Genomic DNA, 20690 nt, shown 5'->3' with positions numbered 1-20690 from the left:
AAGCCCATCACATAAAGTGCAGATTGAATGTTCAGTGATAGGGAGTAAACACGGTTGCTTCTTTACTCCTGTTCTATGTTGCCTGTATATTCATAAAGCACGTTTGCTACTTCTGAGCACTATAGATAACAAGTGCTATTTTCATCACGTTATTGGTCACTTTCACAAAACCGAAGGGATGGAAGGCTGAGTCTGCCTTACCAGAATTCACATTTATGAGCTTGAAATCAGCAAGGGAGAGTAGGGAACTCACTGAACCATCCTGCTGGAGGATCTGGCCACATGTACAGACCTTACATCAATATTTTCCTGGTACCTAGTGTCCTAATTGCAGATCATTTAATTGTTCTTGCCCGTGGGGATGCATATCAAAACCAATTGCCAATTAAAGCCAGAAAATGATAATTGTTAAACGTCTTCAGCAAACATTCTACATACTTTCAAAGTTAGGAAATAAAATCCTGAAAGAAGTTAAAATTGTGCCCACGTCGGCGTTCCAGCCACTAACACTATGACCTTTAAACTGCAAACCCTGACAACAGTTCCAAATACCAGGATCTAGAACGCTCTTTATCCTCAGGGTCTAGTCTATAAGCATGCCTACAAAGATTGATACAGCAGACACACCTTTATTGGACAGTGCTGTTTTCTATGCACCCTATGTCTATTTTACTACTGTTTTGCTATTTTCAGTTTTTGATGACTCAATAATACCATCACGTCCTATATTTTTGCTCATGTTTACTACTCACCTGCCATCCCATTTACCATTTCAATCTCAAGCCCATGTATCTCTATGGATTGTTCTTTGTGTCCTTGGGCAGCAGCAGAGAGGGCCTCCTCCGCTTCCCATGGACTCTTGTCCAGCACCTCTACTGTGAGTCCTGCAAGAATCTCTGCCACTTGGTCCACTGGGTGGAAGTGCACTGGGGCTGATATAATTTCAGGCCTGTGCTAAGTTCTGCGTGAGGCCAGTCGTGCTTCTGGCGAAGGAGGGGTTATGACCTCTTATACCTAATATGTACCACTCTACATGTAAGATGATGCATATGTCCAATGGCGTGGGACTTCTTCAGGTTTAAATTCTGGAACAACCTGTTCATTGCTTTGATCTTGACACAAGCACCTCAGTCCTACATGAGGAATATTTAAATCCAAGCTATGGTACAGCAAATAAGAGGTTGTTCACTAAAACAAAGACTGTAAAAGTGTTTCCGTATGCTTTTCCTCCCCAAAGAGGTCATACGATTGCCTCCATGTGAAGTATCAGCAACTTAGATGAGGGAAGCATATTTCATTGCAATGCTTCATCATAAGGAACACAAGAACAGACCCTTGTTACCCATCAGAAAGAATTACATATCATTATCTGTCCAATAATGCATTAAGGCAGGATCACCAATGTGGAAGAAGCACCCTCCTGACAGAGGGGTGACTGGTAACACAAATTGTCAATGCAGCCTCCATGAACTGAATGGAAAAATAAAATAATGGGTGGATCAATTTACTATGTTACACATTGTCAAATAAAAGTTAGGTATGCTTGATGATAGAAAGAAAATCAGACTTCCAGTGTCCTATAATCTTTACCTTTCTACAACAGCCTCTTACTAAATGGTTTCTTCTCTGTTTCAGCTCTGGCTACTTCCTCTCGGGTGGGGAGGGCGAAGAGTGGTTTATCGATTTTAGTTTGTTGCATATTGTGTGATTGTGAGACTACAGACAGCCTCTTAAAATCTTGCTGCTGTCTTATGTTCGCCACCTTAGGAAGAGTATTAACAGTTAATTTCTAGAATGCCAATAGTTCACTTCACAATAATGGCCATGCTCGTTCTCTTAGATGCCTTTTGCAGTACACTATCAGTGCCATGGTCTATCACCCCCTAATCCTGTTTCTGGATTTTAATTTAGATCTTTGTCCCACCTATCATCAAATGGACGGGGTGCTTTTGATAAAGTCACACGTGATGCTCCCCTTTTTAAACATTCGCTGCAAGGTGAATTAATGAATTCCATTAGCACTGAATTGAGACCTTCCCATTTACAGTAATTATGTCTGGTCACTGGGTCCACCATGGTTAGGATGTATGATGTGGACAATCTTTTACAATGCAAGTCGTTACCACGACTTGCGCTGTAGGGTGCTGGACTTAGGAATAGTAAGATTTATGTTGTACATAAAGGAAGTCCAGAAGTCAGGAATATATTCAAGTTGCTTTATTCAAGATAGTTACAGGTCCAGATGTTAAGATGGTAATTAAGAGACCCCACCAGGAGTGACCTCCCTGTCACTAAGCCTGCCTCCAACTGCCAGTAGGCTCAGGCAAAACCCCCAACATTCTATGATGTCACCAGGTAATCTTACAGTGACATCAAGAGAGCAACAAGGAAATACAAACCCGGGGAAAAGAGACAAAGTCCAGGTACAACATATCTCCTTTCTTTAGGGAAAAGAACAAATTGATACATACTAATATCGTTATTAAATAAGCAAATAAACTATGGCGCCAAACAAGAAGATACGAACATATAAAAAGCCATGGGAAAGAAAGAGAAGTGGAAGAACATGGAGGGCACGAAAGCCACCAATAACGTAACGCACACCACCACCCTCTTCCTAATAATGGCCAAAAGTAAGAAACATACAAGAAGTTAATGAAAAAATAGGAGGCCCAAAAAAACACAAGAAAAGAATACCAGACGTCTCCGGCACCTTATGTACAGTGAAAAAGAATCCGCCAAAACAAAAGTGAACCAGCACGAAGAGTAGAGGCAGGAGACTCTAAACACCAAATTTCAGGAAAACTGAAAGTACAAGAAAAAGAAAACGAATGAAGGGATACACTCACCCAACAATCACACATCACGGAAACAACCTGTGGAATACATAAACCCACACGTAATAATAACATTAATAAGAAGGGATACACTCACCCATCAATACTCAACATGAAAACAACCTGCAGGAATTACACATGTAATAATCATATGAAAGGGATACACTCACCCTACACAAATATCATATCAAGGGATACACTCACCCTTTAGAGCATAACAAGGGATACACTCACCCTTCACAAATATCATATCAAGGGATACACTCACCCTTATCGAATTCCAAAAATATCAAGGGATACACTCACCCTAAAACAAGTTGCAGGGATACACTCACCCAGGAATGCAACTAGAACGTAACAGGGTTTACAAGAAAACCTTAACCCGTGAAAATATCAAGTAATACTATACATCATAAAGAACTGGGACACACTAACTAGTGCATTTTACAGGAAATCCCTCACCCACATACTCAAATGATGCAAATGAACTGAGACACACATAAGTGCACATTACAGGAAACTAGTGTAACATGTCAACAACTCATGCGCACTTACTTAAAATGCACGAATATCAACACTTGAATAAAATACAAGTAAAAATAATGTAATGTAACACCGAATCATGCCAAAAGATGGCAAACTCAACCTACTTTAAATATTATGTAAACTCTGCTAAAAGTTAAATACCATGACCCCACATTGAACCGATCATTTCTTAATAGCTAAATAAAGATATAGCATAAATAAGAAACTGGAAGTCCAAACAAAATAAAACATCATATAAACAAAAGAATAAATTAAAATAATAAAACGTAGTCACCGTAGTCTGGGGTCGATGGAAGACTGAGGCAATAGCATTTATTATAGAGTCATGGTGGAAAAGTCTTGAAAGGTGACATCGTGCTTGTAAGTCAAATATAATGTTGTGAGTAGGTGGAAGAAAAAGTAGAAGAAAAACGCTCACCTCACAGCAAGAATACTTATCAGTACAGTCACCAAATACTCCTCCGAGATCGCGTCGAAGAACATGAAGAAAATGAAAAATCTGCAGCAACAGCATAATGTCCGTCTGTGTACAAGGCAGGTATTCAAGTGACGTGGTAGGCATGGACGCAGGCGCAGGCGTGCCGGATGGCTAGAGGAGAATGCGTGCACCAAAGCGTCTATAGCAGGAGTAGGCAGACGTCATAGAGAATCGAAGGAAGACTTGAGGAGCAGGTGAGGCAGCGCGAGCTGTGGTGAACCTTTAAAATACATTAAGGCAGTTTTAACGATGCACTTAACTCAGCAAGTAAAATTGTAAATCTGACCAAAAGATATTGGTCGTTGTATACAAGACCTCAATGTAAAAGTGAAAGTACTTTAATGCTTCAGAAATAAATCAGCACCAGAGTTGTTGTTTTCAATTATAGAGGAAAAACGTGCACTGTCAATTTCCTTTCCACTTAGCAGCTCATGTCTTTCACGCTTGGTTGCTCGAGTGCTATTTGTACTTCAATAATGCACGCGTGGGTTCGAATCCCATCCTCGTCGCCAAATGTTGTACATAAAGGAAGTCCAGAAGTCAGGAATATATTCAAGTTGCTTTATTCAAGATAGTTACAGGTCCAGATGTTAAGATGGTAATTAAGAGACCCCACCAGGAGTGACCGCCCTGTCACTCAGCCTGCCTCCAACTGCCAGTAGGCTCAGGCAAAACCCCTAACGTTCTATGATGTCACCAGGTAATCTTACAGTGACATCAAGAGAGCAACAAGGAAATACAAACCCGGGGAAAAGAGACAAAGTCCAGGTACAACATATTACTATTCCAACTCCAGCCTATGTACAGCAGGGAAGGGGTTGGAATAGTAAATCTACTATTCCTTAGTCTAGAGTGCCCTCCAGTGCAAGTCATGGTAACGACTTGCGTTGTAAAAGACGCGTCATAATGGCACCGCAGTGTTTTGACCGCGTTGTGAAGGTTGTTTAACTCATGGTTACACCTACTTATGCCGGTGGGACAATTTGATTACTGATTTTATTTTTGTGTACTGTACTCTGTCACAGGCACATTCCCCCTTTGGAACATAGCGCACCCGTGCAATACTTCCTGATACTGTATAAAAGTAAATGCCTCCCAAGTGCTGGCTACAGAGCTGCTTTGTGGGTTGTACTAACTGTGCCCCACTGCAAACCCTTGAGAATATGTTTCTGGCTCGACTGCTGGCTGTCCCAAAAATGATATGAAATGAAAATGGGATTTATTGAGCACTACAGCTGCCCACGGGTGTCCAGGCGCTAAGACTGAAAGAGTGCCATTAAAGGAAACAAGGGGTTCTAAATTACTGAAACAGAAACGTTTTGAGCTGTTTACGGAAGCTAGATAGATTAGAATTGATTCTCATATACAGAGAAAGAGTGTTCCACAGCTTTGATATATTATAAGAGAAGGAACGGCCTCCTGCTCTGGCTCTGTAAATTCTATGAATCTTGGCCAGAGATGCGGATGAAGAATGAAGCGCTCTATTGGGCAGATCAGGGGAGATCAAAAAGTTTTGAGCTGTTTACGGAAGCTAGATAGATTAGGATTGATTCTCATATACAGAGGAAGAGTGTTCCACAGCTTTGATATATTATAAGAGAAGGAACGGCCTCCTGCTCTGGCTCTGTAAATTCTAGGAATCTTGGCCAGAGATGCGGATGAAGAACGAAGCGCTCTATTGGGCAGATCAGGGGAGATCAAAGAGTGATTGATTTCTGGTCCCGATTTCCAGAAAGCTTGGTGAGCAATACACAGAGATTTGAACTTCACTCTTTCCCTGATAAGCAACCAGTGCAACGCTCTTAACCCAGCTTTTATTGACGTTCTTCGTGGGACTCCAAGTAGTGCGCGGGCTGCGCAATTTTGGGTGCGTTGAAGTTTTTGTAGGCTATAGTCTGGTGCCCCAAGGTACAGGGCATTGCTGAAGTCCAGGCGGGATTGAACAAGGCCCTGTATAATTATATGCCTGGCCTCAAACGGAAGAAGGGGAAGGATTTTTTTTATCACCCTGAGGAGGCCAAAGCAGGTGGCCGCCACCTTGGTAGTCTGTGTGTTGAAGTTCAACGACTTATCTAACCATACCCCCAGACTTTTGATGTTATCTCTGGGGGCAGGGACCGCACCCATGCTCACGGGCCACAACAGCTCCAAAGTGGAAGGGGCTGCCGGGCCCAAGAGCAGGAGCTCGGTCTTATCGTCATTGAGTTTCAGACAGCTCATCATCCAGCTCTTAACCTCTTCCAAGCACACTGCTAAATTAGGCAGTGATTGGAGACCACTCTTCTGCACAAGGGAAACCACTAGCTGGGTGTCATCCACATAGGAAATGATGTTAATACCATGCGGACGAACAATCCCAGCCAGCGGTCTCATATATGCATTGAAGAGCGTTGGGCTCAGTGAAGAACCCTGAGGTACTCCACACCCTAGAGGCCTGCTAGACGAGACGGATGTGCCGTCAAAGACCTGGAAGGTTCTATCTGTTAAAAAAGACTTGAACAAAGCCAGGGCTACTCCGGACACACCCATGTCGGCGAGACGGTTCACAAGAATTTTATGATAAACCATGTCAAAAGCGGCACTCGGATCAAGGAGGATCACTGCCACTGACCCTCCCCAATCTAAGATCCGCCTCGCCTCCTCTGACACAGCTAGCAGGGCAGTCTCCGTCCCATGTTTAGGATGGAAGCCCGTCTGGGAAACATTAAGAAGATGGTTTTCCTCGAGAAACTGCGTCAAGATGGTGTTGATGTGTTTCTCAAGGATCTTGGTTCCCCATGGGAGCAAGGAGATCGGGCGATAGTTGCTGGGGTTAGCTGGATCCAGTGCAGGTTTTTTCAGCAAGGCCCGCACCATGGCATGCTTCCATGCCAAGGGTACCATCCCACTCAAGATGGAGGAGTTCAGCAACTCCATGAGTGTAGGGAGAATGGCCTTACTGGCCAAAACCAGCGAACCTGGAGGGTCAGGGTCGCACGGAGATGCGAAAAATGAGCTCAACATACATAACTCATAAGGAAGTGGAAGTTCCTTTTTTTAGAGGACGACCTACATATTAGCCCCTTCGTCTTGTGGTATAATATATGGAGTAAAGCAGGGACTGAGTTCACAGAGGTGATAATACTAGGCTGCATAATGCTAGATGCATGGAAGAAAATAAAATGGTTGACCTATATGGATAGTCACCTAAGAAAAGTGGACAATAGCATCGGAGTCAAGGATACAGACAAAGTTTTAAAATCCTCCAAAACTGACGTTAAATCTATACTCTAGGGAAAGAGAGAAATCGAAAGAAACACCCAAGAAAGCAAAAAATCCAGAGTGTGTAGATATCTGTTGTGCCCTGTATTGGTGGGCTGGCAAAATTACCTGACAATTGATAAGAAAAGACAACACAGGCTCTACCTCATTAGATAACGTCTAGGAACATTGCATTAAGGATTGCATTTCCAAAGATTGGGGCATGGACTGACACCGTGCCAAATTGCCCATGTGATGGTAGAACTAGCCAAAGCACAAAGCACTTTATTTTATTCTGCAGTTTTTATAAGGACCTTATGAAATTATTTTTAGCGCTGATCTTTAAAACTGGCAACTATATTTACTATCAGGATGCTTTTAATTATTAATCTGCTCTGGAGTATCTGTCTAACTGTCATAGCATTCATCATATCTGCCTTGGGAAGAAGGTAAAACCTTGCTCATTTGGAAGGCTTAACTTATGAGGCTACTTCATGAATCCATCTCCCATGAACTGTTTGATTATAATGGTTCTCGATGGATTGATTAGATTATACTGAATCTGATTTCCATATAGGACCTGGCCTGCTTTTAAGAAATGGATCCCTTCATGCTATATCACAAAAGTTACACGTTATTGACTTTGGGAACAAGGTATTTATTAATTGTATTGTTTTTATTGTGTACTTTTATGGTTTTACTTCTAGAAACCAAATAAAGATCTATTCTAAGAAATAGATGTTCATGCATAATAAATGAGTTCTTGGAGAAATCAATATCCAGGCTGGGGGAAGTCCCTTCTGCTTCAGAGTCTAGTTTTCCAAGAAATCGTTGTGACGTTTGGTGAACGAGTGGAAGTAGCCATGCCTGTATTTGGGTAGCATGGGCTATGCCTAAATAAGGGCTTGATTTCTATGCCTATATAAGGGCACCGTGAATTGTACCTATATCAGGGCATAAATCGGAAAAATTCAATCGGAACCTAAAACGCCATACAACACCCACTCCACTTTCTTATGTACCACTTCTACTAAGTTCTAAACACGTAAAGCATATCTAAAGATGATGTGTTAAAACCCACGAAAAACATATTGAAATGCATTGGTATTGGTTGTACAAAAAAGCATTTGTGCTGTACTCATTCAAGCAATGCTTCATTCTAAGCATACATGCTGACACTTGAAAAATGCTATCTGAATGAATCATGAAAATATACCTTTTTGTAAAATGGCTCATAAATACAGAAGAAAAGGTCCGAAACCCTTCCATGTCATATTACATAAACTGTTTGTATGTGGACAAGATCAAATATTGTCTCTGGAAGCTTTAAAATACATTCTTGTTCTCTATGAATAGTTCTACTTTAAGCAGATTACTTTGTGCCAAAAACTAGATGCATGGAAGAAAATAAAATGGTTGACCTATATGGATAGTCACCTAAGAAAAGTGGACAATAGCATCGGAGTCAAGGATACAGACAAAGTTTTAAAATCCTCCAAAACTGACGTTAAATCTATACTCTAGGGAAAGAGAGAAATCGAAAGAAACACCCAAGAAAGCAAAAAATCCAGAGTGTGTAGATATCTGTTGTGCTCTGTATTGGTGGGCAGGCAAAATTACCTGACAATTGATAAGAAAAGACAACACAGGCTCTACCTCATTAGATAACGTCTAGGAACATTGCATTAAGGATTGCATTTCCAAAGATTGGGGCATGGACTGACACCGTACCAAATTGCCCATGTGATGGTAGAACTAGCCAAAGCACAAAGCACTTTATTTTATTCTGCAGTTTTTATAAGGACCTTATGAAATTATTTTTAGCGCTGATCTTTAAAACTGGCAACTATATTTACTATCAGGATGCTTTTAATTATTAATCTGCTCTGGAGTATCTGTCTAACTGTCATAGCATTCATCATATCTGCCTTGGGAAGAAGGTAAAACCTTGCTCATTTGGAAGGCTTAACTTATGAGGCTACTTCATGAATCCATCTCCCATGAACTGTTTGATTATGATGATTCTCGATGGATTGATTAGATTATACTGAATCTGATTCCCATATAGGACCTGGCCTGCTTTTAAGAAATGGATCCCTTCATGCTATATCACAAATGTTACAGGTTATTGACTTTGGGAACAAGGTATTTATTCATTGTATTGTTTTTATTGTGTACTTTTATGGTTTTACTTCTAGAAACCAAATAAAGATCTATTCTAAGAAATAGATGTTCATGCATAATAAATGAGTTCTTGAAGAAATCAATATCCAGGCTGGGGGAAGTCCCTTCTGCTTCAGAGTCTAGTTTTCCAAGAAATCGTTGTGACGTTTGGTGAACGAGTGGAAGTAGCCATGCCTGTATTTGGGTAGCATGGGCTATGCCTTTATAAGGGCTTAATTTCTATGCCTATATAAGGGCAACGTGAATTGTACCTATATCAGGGCATAAATCGGAAAAATTCAATCGGAACCTAAAACGCCATACAACACCCACTCCACTTTCTTATGTACCACTTCTACTAAGTTCTAAACACGTAAAGCATATCTAAAGATGATGTGTTAAAACCCACGAAAAACATATTGAAATGCATTGGTATTGGTTGTACAAAAAAGCATTTGTGCTGTACTCATTCAAGCAATGCTTCATTCTAAGCATATATGTTGACACTTGAAAAATGCTATCTGAATGAATCATGAAAATATACCTTTTTGTAAAATGGCTCATAAATACAGAAGAAAATGTCCGAAACCCTTCCATGTCATATTACATAAACTGTTTGTATGTGGACAAGATCAAATATTGTCTCTGGAAGCTTTAAAATACATTCTTGTTCTCTATGAATAGTTCTACTTTAAGCAGATTACTTTGTGCCAAAAACGAAAAAAAAAAAAAAAAAATTGGAAAACAAAAATTAATCATCGGAAAAAGAGTTTCAAAGTTAGAACATTGTTTTGAAAAATGAAAGGTCGAATTCAAAGTCTCTCAGAACACTATGTGCCAAGATCAAAAGTCAGTGTTAGTGTTTGGAGAAAACATCAAATCTTCTAAGTCTGTAAAAAGTCATCTACCATTGTAGGTGAAAGTTAGATTACCTTGTTAAGAAGATCAACCGCACATAGATGTGAAACATCGCCGTCAGCATTGGTTGCATTAGCAATGTTCGAATCAGATGGTACCTGCGGGCCTGTTTCCTCCTGTACCTCAGCAGTAGCATTTTGCGTCTGTGAGATCTCAATGAATGCCTTCACCAGAATTGGTAGCCGCTGGGGACAACACAGTGCATGGGCTGTTACTGGTTCGAGCAAAGTATCAACATCCGTTGGCGTGACTGATGGAAGTGTCAGACAGATGTCTAGCACGCATTTTTCTCCGCATAGCAGGCAGGGTAGAACAGGTTAGATGCAATCTTGCCAAATTGGTCTGAATGACAGAAACCATGTGGTATTTAATTCTTTTAAGCGAGGAAGTCCCAAAATTTGAGCGATGCGCTCACGACACTTCATCGCCAGTAGAGTTGTCTCCATGGAGAACTGGGTGTCGCTGGTGATTTGTCTTGCCATATCGCAGCAATAGGAGCATAAAAAGTATCCCTGCAGCGAGTCCCAAAATGAGAGGCAATCCGCCAAACACAGAGTGCACGAAGTTTGGAAATATTCCCAGGACTGCTTCAAAAGGTGCTAACAGTCCAGAAAATACGGTCTTAAATACATGTACAATACCGCTCGTATCAGACATGTTTAAGATACGACTTAACATTTCTGAGAAGTATATAGGGCAATTTGTAGTTAAGAGGGCATGTATCTCTGCAGAAGTCCTTTCGACTTGCAGATCATACGTTTCTTTGGCCGAGGTCAGTGGCACCGTTTTTTGCAAAAGAATGGCTTTCATTCTGCTTAAAGTATCAATTTGTATAGAAGAGATGTTCAGTGAAGGCCAAAGTGGCGACTGTCTTGGTTTTTGGAGACAATACTTGCATACAGCAAGTGACCCTGGCTGACACAGTTACTAGATATTGTACTCCTGGCAACATGCCACAGCAGCTGGGATCGTTCAACATGAGTAGGGCTCCCTGTTTTATGGTATTTATTTTTTGACCATTTCCTTCTGTATTTATCCATATTTATTTTTTGGGCATTTTTTCTGTATTTATCCACATTTATTTTTGCCACACGCAAAAGACGCCACTACATCTAGTATTTTTCTGCATTTATTTAAATTGACAATGCACACCAGCGCCGGGTTGTTATTGGTCAACACAATACATTCATCTGAAAACTTTGCCATTGTAGTACAAGCACATGTGCATTTACAGAGACTTTGCAGACATTGAGGCTCTTTCTGGTTTGTTAATGAAATGAAGACCACTGAAAACCTGTTCAATATTTACTGATGACACTGGAATGGCTCCTCCGAGCCCTGATAACAACTAATGGCTATGGGAGGGACTGCTTGTCCTCACTTCTACCAAATCAACAATGTGCAGGTGAGTTTAGACAGAAAGTGAAGGTGGGCAAGTATAGCATGCAATGGGTGTGACTGTGTGTTACCCAGCAATGTGAGGTGAAAGGGCCACTTTAATTCTGCTATGAGATCGCACCTTCCATGCTGTGCACATTCATCAGATGCCATTCAAAATGTTACTCTCAAACACAGCATGATTTTGTCTTGCAATGAAAAAAAGGATCACCATTGTATTACTCCTCTCTTTCTTCCCCCAGTCTAAAAAGGTTTATGTAAAACATATGCACTGTTGAACTCAGCAGAAAATAAGCCAATCTGTGCATGTGTATTGCAATGCGGTTCATCAAATGTAATCTTTATGCCCGATTATATTTTAAAACCCGTCTGGAGCTGATGGTGTTTTCTCTGTTCACTTCATAGAGGCTGTGGAAGTTCCATTTCCAACAACAAACTAAATTACAGAAACGTATTTTACATTTCATATTTATTATGAAAGATTATTATTATGAAGTAAAACGTGTATATGGCAAAGACTCATGTTTGATTGCCTAATCACTTGTGTGATTTTATGTAAGGAAATGTACCCCCCCCAAATTCTGGGGCTTAATCACTGGCCTCTCTAAGCTGCTTCTCTCTGTCCCTCTGCAGCCTCGGGCTACTGCCCCCCCCCCACACCACGTACGCAGCACCAGCTGTTTGCATCCCTGGTGTTCATTTTGGTTTTTCTTGTGATTGCGTTTTTATTAGTCTTAGAAAAGTAACAAAGTCATATCTTTTAAGATTAAAAATGTAATCACAAGAAAAACCAAAACGAACACCGGGGATGCAAACAGCTGGTGCTGCATGGATGGGGGCGGGAGGGCAGGAGCCCGAGGCTGCAGAGGGAGAGAGAGAGGCAGGAGCGGCATTTAAGGCTATCAATGTTTCCCCATAATAGGGCACATACAGGTGCCTTGAAAGTTCAAATGGCGGCGGGCTGGGGAAGGCTAACTCCGGCGGTGGAGTCCTGGATCCCTGGAAGGCTGGAGGTATTAGCACGCCCACACTGACTCTTCTAAACAACCGGGATTGGCTCAGGGTCACTTGACGACCCTGAGCCAATAGGTCCACAGTACGTCACTGCAAAGGAATTCCCAGAATCTGAGCAGGGCACTGCAACTCTGAACAAAGGCAGCAGCGTGGCAAAATTGACTTGTTTACTCGTATTTTTCCGCTTTTACATATAAATACAGACAAAGGAAAAATACTTTTCCGTCTGTATTTATATGTAAAAATCTGTAAATACGGAAAACCGGGAGCCCTAAACATGAGGTAACTTCCATTAGAAAGTTGTCCAAAAATTGGATAAATTACAGCAGCTGGTGAACCTTGCAGGTGGCAGGATAAGTTGTTGGAGGAAACATCGCAGGCACCGCATAGGTTTATACCCTGACAAGGGAGAGGTCCGCTTAGTGGGTTTTCACAGTTTTTCCTGCTAATACTTCACGCCCCCCACTCCAACAACTATGTGTGTGCGGTAATTCCCATGATGCCCTGATGTATTATTTACCCAACCTTTCGTATGTGCCTGCTGCTATATGTTTTAGACAATACTGAAAATGGAAAATTGTAACAGGCAGAGTGATAGTTCCATGTATAATACATTCCGTAGCTGGCTTTTCACTGACAGTAAATGGCAATCTTACCAATATTTCAATGCTCAGCACTGTATAGTCTGCTCCCCTTTGTGCCAATTTGATCTGTTTATCAGTAAGATTGAATTCTGAAAACAGTGACGTAGTATTGATTAAACGCAAAGGCACATACAGCTAGATTCATCATAGTGCCATTTTGCGAGTCCTTAATAGCGATTATTTAGCAATCACTATTAAGGTCCTGCAAAACGGGATTCATGTAGGAATCGCTAAATAAATTGCGATTCCTACACATTCCTTATTTGCGATTAGCAAATTGCTAATCGCAAATAAGGAATAACTCCCCATTCATTCCTATGGGCCTTTGGAATAACGCCCCATTCATTCCTATGGGCCTAAAGGCCCATAGGAATGAATGGGGAGTTATTCCTTATTTGCGATTAGCAATTTGCTAATCGCAAATAAGAATGCGATTTCAAGGGTGCCAGGGGTGTCCAAAGGACACCCTGTAGCACCCCTGAAATGTAATCTACATTGGTGTTGCGCACACACATGTCCAAGGGACATGTGTGTGTGTAACATGCAACTTCGAAAAATGCATATTTTCGCTATTTACCACGAGGTTTGGCCTTGCGGTAAATAGCGGCCAGAAATAGCGAATTCGCAAATTAAAAATGGTTAATGAATTGCATTTAAGGAATCTCAAATAGAGGTTCCTTAAATGCAATTCCTCGCAAATATGCAATTTCGCAATTACCGATTTTTGCATTTGGGATGATGAATCCCAAATGCAAAAATTGCGCTCGCAAAAGGCCAGATTCGCAAATTCTGGCCCTTTGCGAGACGATTTTTCTTTCATGAATCTACCTGATAGTCTGAACGAAGGTTTTGCAACGTCCAACCTAATAGCATGATAGAACGTAATTGAGACTGACCATGTTGCAACATGACCAAGTCCTGTTCCATGATGTCTCTGGCAGAAGACACTATGCTGTCCAATGAATATATCCTGGACGACAGAGTCGTTAACCCATTGTCAACTACAGAGAGAGTTTTCCATGCTTCATTATAAACAGCATAGATACCGGCATATATAAAACGTTTAAGACGCTGTGTTCTTGGTGCTAGCAAGAATTACCTAAGATCAGCGCCATCTTTAAGTAAAGATAAGTGTTATTTTACGTCCTTAAGTGTAGATCTATGTAGCCATTCAAGGCACAGTTTCCCTACACTGTATGTTGTTACTGTTCCTGGATGCTGTCTTTGAACATAGCATGTGCTCATGATGAGCTGAGCTCGTCATGACTCCGCCCACTCAATGGACCGCCCCGCACAGGAGGGGAATTAGCCTTGCTTGGGCGTTCCACAGCCGTTATGATGAGCTGTATGTTGTTACTGTTCCTGGATGCTGTCTTTGAACATAGCATGTGCTCTTGATGAGCTGAGCTCATCATGACTCCGCCCACTCAATGGACTGCCCCGCACAGGAGGGGAATTAGCCTTGCTTGGGCGTTCCACAGCCAATGAGCACAGCTCCACTGTGCCTCATGACGAGCAGAACTCGTCATGAGCCTCAAAGAGGTTAAAGTAAAATGATTCTGGATTGGAGGGATTTAACACTGAAAAGTATGGAAATTTTCTAAGAAATGTTTTTGAGCTACCCTTTGGTGGTGTAGGACAATGTTCCCATTGGTTATACATTAATACATTTTTGTTGGATTTGCAGATCTGTGCAGGAAATGATGACCATAATGATAATAATAATGCATTTGTTCGTAGTCTGATGAACCTTCTAAATCTTCTTGATTTGTAAATACAGCAAACATTTCTAAGTCTAACATCATATTATTAACAGTCTCGAAGTCCCAATAATCATAAAAGGTACTAGATGAAACAAAGTCATTCAAGGAAATCTTGAACTGGTGTGGAATCTTCAACAGTTCCAACGGGCCAAAAATGTCATAATCAGTTCTGTACAAAGCTATTCCCCCTGGTATAGGAATGGCTGTGATGTTCACTGCTGACACGTCTCTCTGTTTACAATGGGATGATTTGTTGCTTGAGGAGTAAGTTGATGTTCTTACTTGCTGTGTCCATTTTTACATATCTTCCATTTTATCAGCATTCCCAAAGTTATCACTAGAGTCAACCAAAGTAGAAGAAAAACACACCCAACACAATCCAAAGTTCAATCCATAGTGAAACCAGATAAGTCTTTTCCAGGTGATGAAAAAGGTCTGTTGCTTGTTCTTTGAAAGTTCTTTTTACTGGCTCAGTTTCAGGTTTGCATGAATCCTTGGAAAACGTACCAAAGTTAATGAAATAGCCAGAGGCAGTTCTTTTAATTGTAGGGATTGCATCAGGATTCATTGAAATCGCTGGAACCTCAGGATCAGTTGTCACATTTAGTCTGATGATATATCATTGTAGACAGGCGTTTCTTGATGAACTGTTATTTGGGTTTCAGGAGGTACAAGTTCCATAGCTTTGTTGCTTAGTCCTTCATTGCGCACTGCAGATTCTTCAAAGGTGATGAGTCTCTCAGTTTGAACCTCTTGGATAGTAGCCAGAGCTTGGGGTCTGCTACATTGGCGGAGTCCACTTGGCCTACTGCTTATGATCGGCCACATGATGTGGTTTGACCAGGTCGATGGACATGAACCTGTTCCCCTTTTTTCTAGCAAGGGGCAGCAGTAATACTGTTCTTGATCCGTGAATTTCTAGGACAGGTACTGGTTGTATGTAAGAAGGCCCAAATTCCTTCTTTTCCGCGATCTTTTCTCTGACCAGATCACCAAGCTTTGGGATCCAGACGGGCCTTGCTGGGACGGTTGCTTTCTCTTTAGCGGTAGTTGGCTTCAGGAAGACGTTAATTTGTTTCGTTCCTATTTCATTTAAGCCCTGTAAAACAGCCAAACGATCTTTGATATGAAAGGGTTTTTGATCTACCACTGAAGTCTGACAATCGAGGTCCGATACTTACATTCCGGTCCCAAAAAAGGACTTCATATTGAGTGATACCCCCTAGAGAACTTCTTGGCAGATTGTTAAGATTACGTTGGACACTTATTAGATGTTTGACCCACCCGTCACCCGAACCTAATACCCTAGCTGTTATAGATTGCTTTAACGTCCCGTTTTTTTCTCTCCACTACCAAATTTCCTTCCGGATGGAATGGACTATAGTACCACAATGCAACGCCCAAATTGGCCATGGCCTCCTTGTAAGCTCGAGAGCTAAACGCAGGACCCTGGTCAGAATGTAGTGTGCCGACTACGTATGTGCCGATAAAGACTCGCAAATCTTTTATAACAGTTCGAGCGTCAGCCGAGTGCTGAGGCCACATCCAAATGAATCTTGAACACAAATCCACGGCAACCATGATATATTTATAGTTTCCATCCTGCTGTAAGGGACAGCAGTGGTCCAGGTAAACGCAAGTTAATGGTTTATCTGAAATTAACAGGGGCGTCTGTGCAGGACGTTTCACAGTAGAGACTTTCATCTTTTGGCATATTTCACATTCCAAAAAATACTTTCTGCTTTGTTTCTTCATGCACGGCCAACAGTATCTCTGTTTTAATAATGACACTGGGGCGGAAACACCTGCATGTGCCTAAGCGAGCCCTTCATGTGCTGCTAAAATTAGTCCTAATCTGTGTTCCATGTTTGGAATTACTCTATCCCCCACTCCAGGGATTTGATTAAACAGAACATTGTTCGCTTCAGTTATGTATGAGTATTTGAGTTGAAACTCTTTTGGTAATGTTTTACCACTGTCTTTGCTTGAAGTGTTGACAGCTAGCATTTTTTCACCGTCTTTTTTCATTTTTGAAGGAGTGATTGCAGCTACGGAAGCCGTTTGCACAGCTGCCTTCGGGGCTTCATCGCCAATGAATTCCCTGCAATGTGAACGTCATCACGTTGATAACTCAGCTTATGTATCACGTGAGTGTTTTGTAGTCCTTGTCGTAACTGAACTACTTGTTCCCAAAGCAGTTTATGCTTGATTGTGCCACCTTTTGCATCTTTGAAACCGTTTTGAATCCATTTCTGCAAGTATTCATTGTAAGATTGAACACAATTATACGAATTGCACACTATGAGTGTGGGGAATTCACGGTCCATATTCTCAAGCGCCATTTTAAATGCTTGTAGTTGAGCTCGCTGAGCTGTAAAGATTGAGTTTTAGTGACCATAGGTCAGAATTTGCCATTGCGCCAATAACCTTTATCGATTGTGCACGCCGCACTATAGGCTTGTTTACCCTCCGTGGCTGGTTGAGCTGATCCGTCAGTATAAATTATACATTCATACTGCTGTAGAGGCAGAATCTCAGCAGACAGAGGACATTCTTGTTCATATTGTAAAAATGCTTGTGTTTTCAAATAAGGATCAAAAACGTATTCAAAGTCTGTCGCAGCAAGAGAATTAACCCATTGTATCCATCTCGGATTTAAAGCTTTAGCATTAGAAATGCTCACTTTTGTCACTGCCTTTAAGACAGGTACAGGTGTAAAGATCATAATGCGCTTACCCTGTGCGAGGGCGCTCTCTTTTGCTACTGCAGTTTGAACAACTGTCAGAATTTTTTCTGTACTTGTAAATTTCATTTTAGCTTGTGTGTACAATGTGATTTGTAAGCTATTGGTACTTTTTGACCTTCATTAAAAGTTAAGTATGTGAATCCGCATTGTCCTGGAATGATTCGGATCACTAAGTTGCATACGTTTACGCAAGTTTCTAATTGTTTTGTTGCTAACATGTCTGTTTTCAATTAATGCAAAGTTTCAGCGTGTTTTTGTGTCCAATTAACTGTTTTAAAATCAGGTTTGATTGATTCGTAGAGAGGTTTAACCCTTTCTGCGTAATTTAGAATGTATGTTTTTCCGAAATTCAGGAAATCTAGAATTGACTGTAAGTTTTTCCGCGTTTTTGGAGGTTGGAGCAGCGCACATTTTTCTAAAAAAATTTACTGCCTGGCTTTTGCCTTCACTTGATAGTTCGTATCCTAGAAAAAGGACTTTGAGATGGGCAATTTTTGATTTCTTAAAATTGAATTTGTACCCTTCAGAGGCGAAGCCAAGATACTGGTGTTTCCCCTGTTCAAGTGCCTGTCCAAGTCATTGTCTGTTAGATAGATGTCATCCACGTATGACAACCCTTCGTCATCATATGTTTGTAGTAACTCTGTTACCCTCGCTGAGAATACCCCCAGGACTATTCTTGAATCCCTGAGGGAGATGACAGAAGGTACGAGAAGAACGTGTATCAGTATCTTGATAACCTATCAGGTTTTCTCAAATTTTCCCTATTTCTGAGGTTATACCTCCTTTCAGAGGGCTCCTTTTGAGGAGACCTACCTCTGGAATGAGAACACTTCTTTTCAGAATGAGTAGGAATGTTTTTAGTAAAGTCCTTTTCAGGACTTTCAGACAGTTGGGGTTTCACTGGTTTCCCTCCCAGACTGTCTCTGCCTAATTCTTCATCGGATTTTTCCATTATTCAGGCTAGTTCTTGTGGCTGCTCAGTTAGATCGAATTCCATTAATTTCTGGTGGATCGCCACAGATGCTGCTTGCTGCTTCACCTTTAATATTAGCTTATAATATTGTTGGGATTTGTTTGAAATCTTTCAGTAGTTCATACCTAAATTTAAAGTAGGCTCTGCCCGTATTCATTTTGAATCTGTTTCAGGACGTCTGCTTCATCTGCTGGATTTGCTTCAGGGAAGACTATCCATGAATAGAATACCTCTTTCTGGTGATATTCATGTGCCTCTATCACAAAAACTACCCTACAACCTCTCAATGTTAGGCTATTTTTTATAAGTTTTATAGTGATGGCTTTCCTTAAATTTATAGGAATGCATATAGCATCCGAGTTGGTTTCATTAAAACCTGTTGTGTCAAAGGCTGCTGGATCAGCCGTAGCTCCACCGTTCCCGGTGTTATTGCCGTCCGGCATTTTGTTGACTGAAAGTTTGCAGAGCAAGCTTCAAAGAAACACAGATAAGGTGCACAATATTTTGGAACACTGTATCCTTCAACGTTGAACAAACCAAAAAGCTAATATATAGGATTTTTCATCCTACTCAGCTATGGCGGATATTATCCCTTTACCCACTCCAGATGTCTATTCGAGTATTACGGAAAAAGGGGGTCTCTGAGAAAAGCACGACTGAGTTACTTTAGTATCTAGCGTGAAATTAGTGCCTTACCAAACGTTGAGCGCCATGTAGTGTAGTTCTTATATTCCCAATAGGCTCTGCGCTTTGGAATAATATATTCTATAGATATGACGTAGGACTTAGGACAGTAGGTCTCTATCGAATATACTAAACTTAATTGTGAGTGCCAGCTAGCTCAGAAATCACTAGAAACTTTCTTGAATACAGAAGAAGGGATTAGTTTCTGACAACCGCATAAACATGACAACTTTGTTTCCCCAGGACTGGAATAACTATCTTCAGAGTCGTGGAAACAATAGATAAGTATTTCACTAAGTCAATCGCGCATGCTTCGTTTCTACAGAGTTTGCAGAGAAATAGTGAGACAGTGGTTTTCAATACAAAAGATTTATTGAACAGTCTTCTTTCTCATGCAAGAAAGGTGAACTAATACAATCGTTAGACAGAATGCAAAGTATAATGCAAACAGCGTAAACAGTAATATAAAATAATACTGTAATAGCATTGTATGGTTTCTAAGCCATATAAAAATACATACATAAATAACACAGGCTAAAATACTCAACTGGTGCTTCTAAAATACACCTACCCCTGTACCTAACCTAAGTCTAGTACGAGGGAAGAAGTTAAGTATGGTCTTTAGCATAGGTTTAGTTTTGCCAAGAATTCTGTCCAATATTTCTCTAGGTTCTAACCAGCTCCATACCTTTAGAATGAAGGAGGTCTGGTATCTCTGTCTCGGGACTCGATTTCCCAACACCCCGCAAGGGGAGTCAGAAACACAGGAGCTGGATTCTCAGCAGAGGAGGACAGCTTCTTGTCAGTGCATCAGCTGTAGAGTCAGCTTCCTTCGGCACTTGCTGTAGCGAGCTGCGTCGGGCAAGTAGGTCATCGAACTGCACCGAACTACACCATGCTTTGCCATAGCAAGTGAAGGTATATTTATGCCTTGAAGGTGTTTAGGAATGACAGCTTTGACGTAAAGTCGGAAATATGAATGTCATGGATGAACCCAAAAGGATTAGATGTTCATGCATAATAAATGAGTTCTTGGAGAAATCAATATCCAGGCTGGGGGAAGTCCTTCTGCTTAGGAGTCTGGTTTTCCAAGAAATCATTGTGATGTTTGGTGAACGAGTGGAAGTAGCTATGCCTGTATTTGGGTAGCATGGGCTATGCCTATATAAGGCAACGTGAATTGTACCTATATAAGGGCATGAATCAGGAAAATTCAATCGGAACCTAAAATGCCATACAACAACTGTCTTCCTTGACTCAGGGGGGATCCAATTGAATGTCTT

This window comes from Lissotriton vulgaris, chromosome 6 (assembly GCF_964263255.1).
Source record: "Lissotriton vulgaris chromosome 6, aLisVul1.2, whole genome shotgun sequence".
Taxonomy (NCBI): Eukaryota; Metazoa; Chordata; class Amphibia; order Caudata; family Salamandridae; genus Lissotriton; species Lissotriton vulgaris.
The sequence above is the reverse complement of the archived record's forward strand: the minus strand, read 5'-3'. Positions refer to the sequence as shown.